The sequence below is a fragment of the Mirounga angustirostris genome, unplaced genomic scaffold, assembly GCF_029215605.1.
Source record: "Mirounga angustirostris isolate CCGP_5_RB_7025 unplaced genomic scaffold, mMirAng1.0.hap1 SCAF_15, whole genome shotgun sequence".
NCBI classification, from domain to species: Eukaryota; Metazoa; Chordata; class Mammalia; order Carnivora; family Phocidae; genus Mirounga; species Mirounga angustirostris.
The window spans coordinates 90,635,573-90,640,666 of NW_026991723.1; the positions used below are offsets into that span (position 1 = coordinate 90,635,573).

General features: G+C 62.8%; 1 long non-coding RNA gene across 3 annotated transcripts; it reads left to right on the plus strand.

Moving 5' to 3' along the window:
- The first annotated feature begins 463 nt into the window (after nt 1-463).
- LOC135362635 (uncharacterized) lies at nt 464-4,445 on the plus strand. Of its 3 annotated transcripts, XR_010407551.1 has the most exons (5): nt 464-1,177; nt 1,533-1,707; nt 2,378-2,445; nt 2,867-3,052; nt 3,540-4,440. It is a non-coding gene; the product is annotated as an uncharacterized LOC135362635 (long non-coding RNA). The 3 variants fall into 3 exon arrangements; XR_010407550.1 differs by having other exon boundaries at nt 2,378-3,052; nt 3,540-4,441; XR_010407549.1 differs by having other exon boundaries at nt 1,533-3,052; nt 3,540-4,445.
- Nucleotides 4,446-5,094: the final 649 nt, after the last annotated feature.

The following is a 5,094-nucleotide window of genomic DNA, read 5'->3' on the forward strand; positions in this document are numbered from 1 at the left end:
CTTCCCTCCAAGTGTGAGATCATGGCCACAGATGTCAGGCGGTCCCCACTCCCCCCAGAGGTGGCTTCCAGTTCCTTGGTTCCCTGGAAGGCTTAGTGAGCTGGGAAGCGCCCTCTGGGGAGCAGGGCTGGGTGGGGAAGCCCCTCTGGGCCTTGCTCAGGGGCCCAGGGCGAAGGAGTGACCGAAGCAGGCAGGCTCTGCTTGTTTGCATTTGTGACTGGTGACCTGCAGGGAAACTGTGGTTCTGTGTAACACAATGACCCGTGTTATAAACATCGCCCCTCCCCCTGGGGGTTTTTCCTGCGGGGACAGCCAGATGCCCCAGGTCAGGAAAGTACGGGCTTTGGGTGGGTCGGACATTGCGAAGGGTGCCGGGATGGGCCTGGGGACTGGGCTGGGCAAGCCTGGGGTGGGGGGTGCGCTCCCGAGCTGGCTGGCCGAGTTGCCAGGGGCAGGCCGCTTGCATGTGCGTGAATGTGAGTGTGCATGTGTGAATGTTCGTGTAACATGGGTGTGTGTACGTGTGTACATGTGTGTGTATATATGTATACAGGCGTGTGTGCGTGGGGTGAAACGGACATCCTTCCTCCCGGCCTGGCCGCGGGCTGGTGGGGGTCTGCAAGGCCAGGCTGAGTGGCCCATAGAGGGGCCAGATGAGTTTCTCCTTGGCTGTTGTTGAAGAGACAGGCTGCTCTCCGGTTGTGTGTCCTTGGGAGGGTCATGCAGCCAGAGCCTCCTTCCCTCGTCAGCCCGCGGGACGCTGGGGGCAGCGCTGTCCCTTCTGCTTTTCTGCTTCCTAGAAGGGCCCTGGTTTTGTTTGCGGTGGCGGGGTGCTTAACCGTCCTTGCAGCTAGGTGGCCACGTGAGTCAGTGCTGACCCGGAGGTGTAGACAGGGGCGTCCAGGGAGGGTCCTACCCAAACCAGCCCGGCCTGGCCCCCTGTTGGGAGGGGGATGGCTCCAGGTCACAGGGGACAGGGCGGTGGTAGGAGAGCAAACACAGCCTGGGACTGCGGGCCCTGTGCCACCCACTGCCCTCCTCCTGCCTCCTGCCTTCCGCGAGGTGGGAACAGAATAACCATCCAGGGCTGTGGGTCCTGTGACAGGTGGAAGCCTCCGTCCCCGGCCCAAGAGACAGGACAGAGGAGGACGCCGACGGCAGGAGAACACAGCCACAGGTGAGCAGGGCACATAGCATCCTTCTTTGTAACTTGGGGCAGCCAGTCCCGAGGGCTGGGCCCCAGCAGGGCCGCAGCAAAGGCCTGGCTGGACGTCCCCTCGGGGACATTCTTGGGCACCTTCTGGGGGTTTCAGCCAACCCACACCATCAGGCGCACCCTGCTTGGGGCAGGATAGGGAACAGGGAAAGGCCGAGGTGGGGCTGTCTCCTCCCCTGGCTGTCAGCCCCTCCTCAGGGCACTGCTGGGACCCCTGCCTCTTCTGCTCCTGGGGTCCTGGCATGGTAGCCAGATAACCTGGGGTAACCAGATAACCCGCTCCCTTCCGCTCGCTTCCATCTCCTCTTCTGTACAGGGGGAGCTCGGGGAGGTGTGTGCGGGCGAATGCAGCGGAGTTCCGAGCCAATGCCCAGTGTCCCGGACGGGCGCCCGCTACCCTGCCTGCCTGCTGGCGTCCCCACTGGCCGACCAGCCTCTGAGCGAGGCCTGCCAGAGAGCAGGCTGGTGTGGACACGGGCTGATCCGCGCAGGTGAAGTGACTTCCTTCCCCGTCTGGCGCCAGGAAGGGTCAGACCCAGGTCCCCCACCCCGGCCCAGACGCCCTGGGGTTCAGGCCCCCTCCCCTGCGGGGGCGCCACCCTGCGGGCCTCAGCCAGCGCCGTCTTCGGGGACCCAGCCGTCCAGTTGTGGCTGCTGATCACACAACAGCTGCTCTTCTTGCTCGAGTGTGACGGTACATTTTTTCGGGCGGCCGGACTCTCCCTGGCTTGCAGTGTAAGCGACTGGTCTGGCTGGGTCTGGCTGGGTCCCGGCCGCCCCCTGTGTCCCTCCATTTATCTTTGGCCCCCGGGCTGCTCCGTGGACTCCCTGCCAAAAGCAAGGATTGAATTTTGACTCTTGTTTTGCTGATGGTCTAGAATATGTAAAAAATGTTCCATTGGGAGACCCGAGGGCACGGCGGGGGTGGGGAGCGGGGGCTTGGGAGCGTGCTGTGGCCAGCACAACCCCCCGCCCCGGGGTAGACCTTTGGGGTGCCTGGTGAGCTGGGGGAGGGCTGGGGCGAGCGAGGCTGTTTATTTAGAGCAGTCGCTTGTTGGTGCTTCTGGAACACCAGGGTGTGTGAGCTTGTCAGGCAGTGGGGGCGTCTTTCCCTGCTTCGCAGGAGAGAAAACACTTGTGACCCCATCGCTTGTTTGACAGGCTGGCTTGGTCCCCGTGGGCGTGTCCCTGCGCCCACTCACGCCGCAAATGCTTCTCCGGTGCACACGGTAACTAGTTCCTGCCGGGCAGTGGGATCCGGACCTGCCCCGCCGCCCCGAGGGAGCTCCTGGTCCAGTGGGAGCCCAATGCAGCCAAAGGGCTCGGCAGGCGGGGGCAGGACAGGCATGCGGCTGAGGGGAGGGCTGCGGTCCCAGCCTGCAGTGGGGACCGAGCATGCCTCCCGGTCACGGAGTGAACCCAAGCTCAGTGCATAGGAACCCATGGGGCCAGCCAGGCGGTGCGGTTGTCCTTCCGAAGGCCCCAGGGCGGGAAGCGGCTTGGTGCTGGGTGTGGACGAGGCTGTCACCAGCGGGTGTGGCTGGAGCATGAGGCTGAGTGGGGCATCGAGGGAGAGAGGTCAGGCTTTGAGGGTGGGGGGTCCAGCCTTGGACGCTCAGGCCTGGCCTGCCTGTGGGCTGACACCCATAGATGCCGTGTGCCTGCCCGTGGTGTGTCTTTTGTCCTGGTGTCTACACAGCCTGGGGCTGGCTTCCAGCTGGTCCTGTCGCCCTGGACAGCCACAGGGGTTTGGAACTACGGCTGCAATTGCAGGGGAAGATGCAGATGGGGTGCCTGCCCTCACCCGCCCCCGACCTTTGAGGCTTCATCTTGGAGGTAGGCAGAATGTCTGTCTGAGGGGCTCGGCCCACAGCATCTCCATGACCCGGGAGGCCAACTGAGGCCTGGGGTCTCACGGGTTGCCCTCTGTGGGAGCTGACGGATTAGCTGCCCAAGCAGGTGGCTCTTTTGAGAAGCCTGGTTCCCTCTTGCCAATAAGGAGTGGGGTTTGTGTTTGTGGGCCTGGAGGATGGATACCAGGTCCCTGCTGCCCTTAAAGGGACTGGCTGGTGGGCGTGGACACAATGGAGGATCCGGACCTTCTGGGGCATGGTGGTGGGGAAGGGACTGCTGGTGGTGGGGGTCAGGGCCCCCCTCTGTCCAGAGCAATCACATCGTCCTTTCCCCAGGTGCAGACTGGCTGGGGCTGGGGCTGAGAGTGGGCTGCAGGGCTCAGGGATCCTGCCGCCCTGGCCGGGGCCTCCCTGTGGCCACCAGGTGGATGGCCCCCACACTGTGGCTGCCTGACTTTTCTCCATTTCAGCTCACCAGGATCCCGGCCACTGTCTCCTGGAGTCCTGAGTCCCGTGGGAGCGGTGACCCATAGGAACATGGAATTAGGCAGAAGAAATGTGCTTGCCACATGAATATGGCAGCACGGTGCCTTCCGGCCCGAGTGTGCCCCTGCTGTTCCAGATGGAGGTCTGGTGCCTGGCTTGGGAGGAGGATGGCCCTTGTACATTCGATGGGCCAGGCCTGGAAGGCTCCAATGAGCTGCAGTTATGGGGCTGGTGTGGGGAAGTTTCTCCAAGATCGCCCTGCAGCCCCCACCCTGCCTGTGGACAGGATGCTCTTCGGGACCAAGAGCAAATGCCTCTGTTTGCGGAAACTTCCTGGCTTTCCAGGTGCAGAGCACCCTGAGCTCACAAATCTCCCTTTGCTGGGACTTCTGCTGGACAACAGATTTTGTGTTGGATGGCATTTACAAGTGAGAAGCTCCAAAGTACGGGGGCTGGTGTGCATGTGCGTGCAACCCCACAGCTGGGGACCCCAACGAGCCCCCTGCGGCTACCGGGCTCCACGCTGCGCCTGTGGGTCAGCTGCAAGCTCCTGGAGGCCCCTCCAGCTGCTGTCCATGTCCAGGGAGTGTAGGGCTTTGTCCCCGGACAGGAATGCCCTCTCCTGCCTGGCCGTCTTGACTCTCACCGACTCATTACTAAGAATAAAAGTCAAGTGCCCGTCAGGCCCCTCTGCTGTTTCTGAGAAACTGGCCCCTTCCCCAGACCGTCCACTGCAGCCTTGCTGTTTTCCCACCTTCATTTCAAAGTTCAGACATGATGCATCTGAGTCAAGAGCTCCAATCATGGGGTCTGGCCCTTGAAAGGCCAGGCAAGGGGTCTTCAGCTCAGAGGTGTTTTGGCTTTGAAAATTCTCCCACTTGCACTTGAAACATGGGGCTCACACAAAGCACCCCCAGATCGGGGTGCAGCCAGCCCTACACCTCTCTCTGGGCAGCTCCCAGATGATGGTTGAGGAGCCCCTTGGTGGTGCAGACGGCACGCCCCCGACCACACAGCCTTGTAGCAGTGAGGGGGGCTGTCTGACAGCTGGGCATCCCTGGGACCACCCAGTGCTTTCTCGGATTCTCCCTTGGTGCCTTGCCCTTCAACTTATTCACTCCACCCTCAGGGAGGGCAGAGGGGGTTTCACCTACTTAGAACTGCCTGCAGATTCTGTGTGAGGTCAAGGGCAGCGCCCTCACTCTTTGGGGCCTCCTGACACTCCCCCTGCCCCCCCACCCCAGGTTGGCCAGTCTGAACTGCAGGCTCGAGGACCTGGAACAGGCCCCCGGGCTCTGGGAAGCTGAGCTGCAGCCGACTCGGCCTTCGGTTGGGCAGGAGTTGGGATCCCTGACTCGGCCAGCCGGCAGGTCAGGGGCCCGGCCACAGACTGGGTGTGCAGTCCTGCCGAATGGAGCTCCTGTCCACCTGGTCTCGGCTGGGGCTGACCTGCCGGTCTGGGATGTGACGGGCTTAGGAGAGAACATGGGGTCCCCGGCCTAAGAAGGCGTTTGAAGGAGCTGGCTGGTGAGGTGGGAC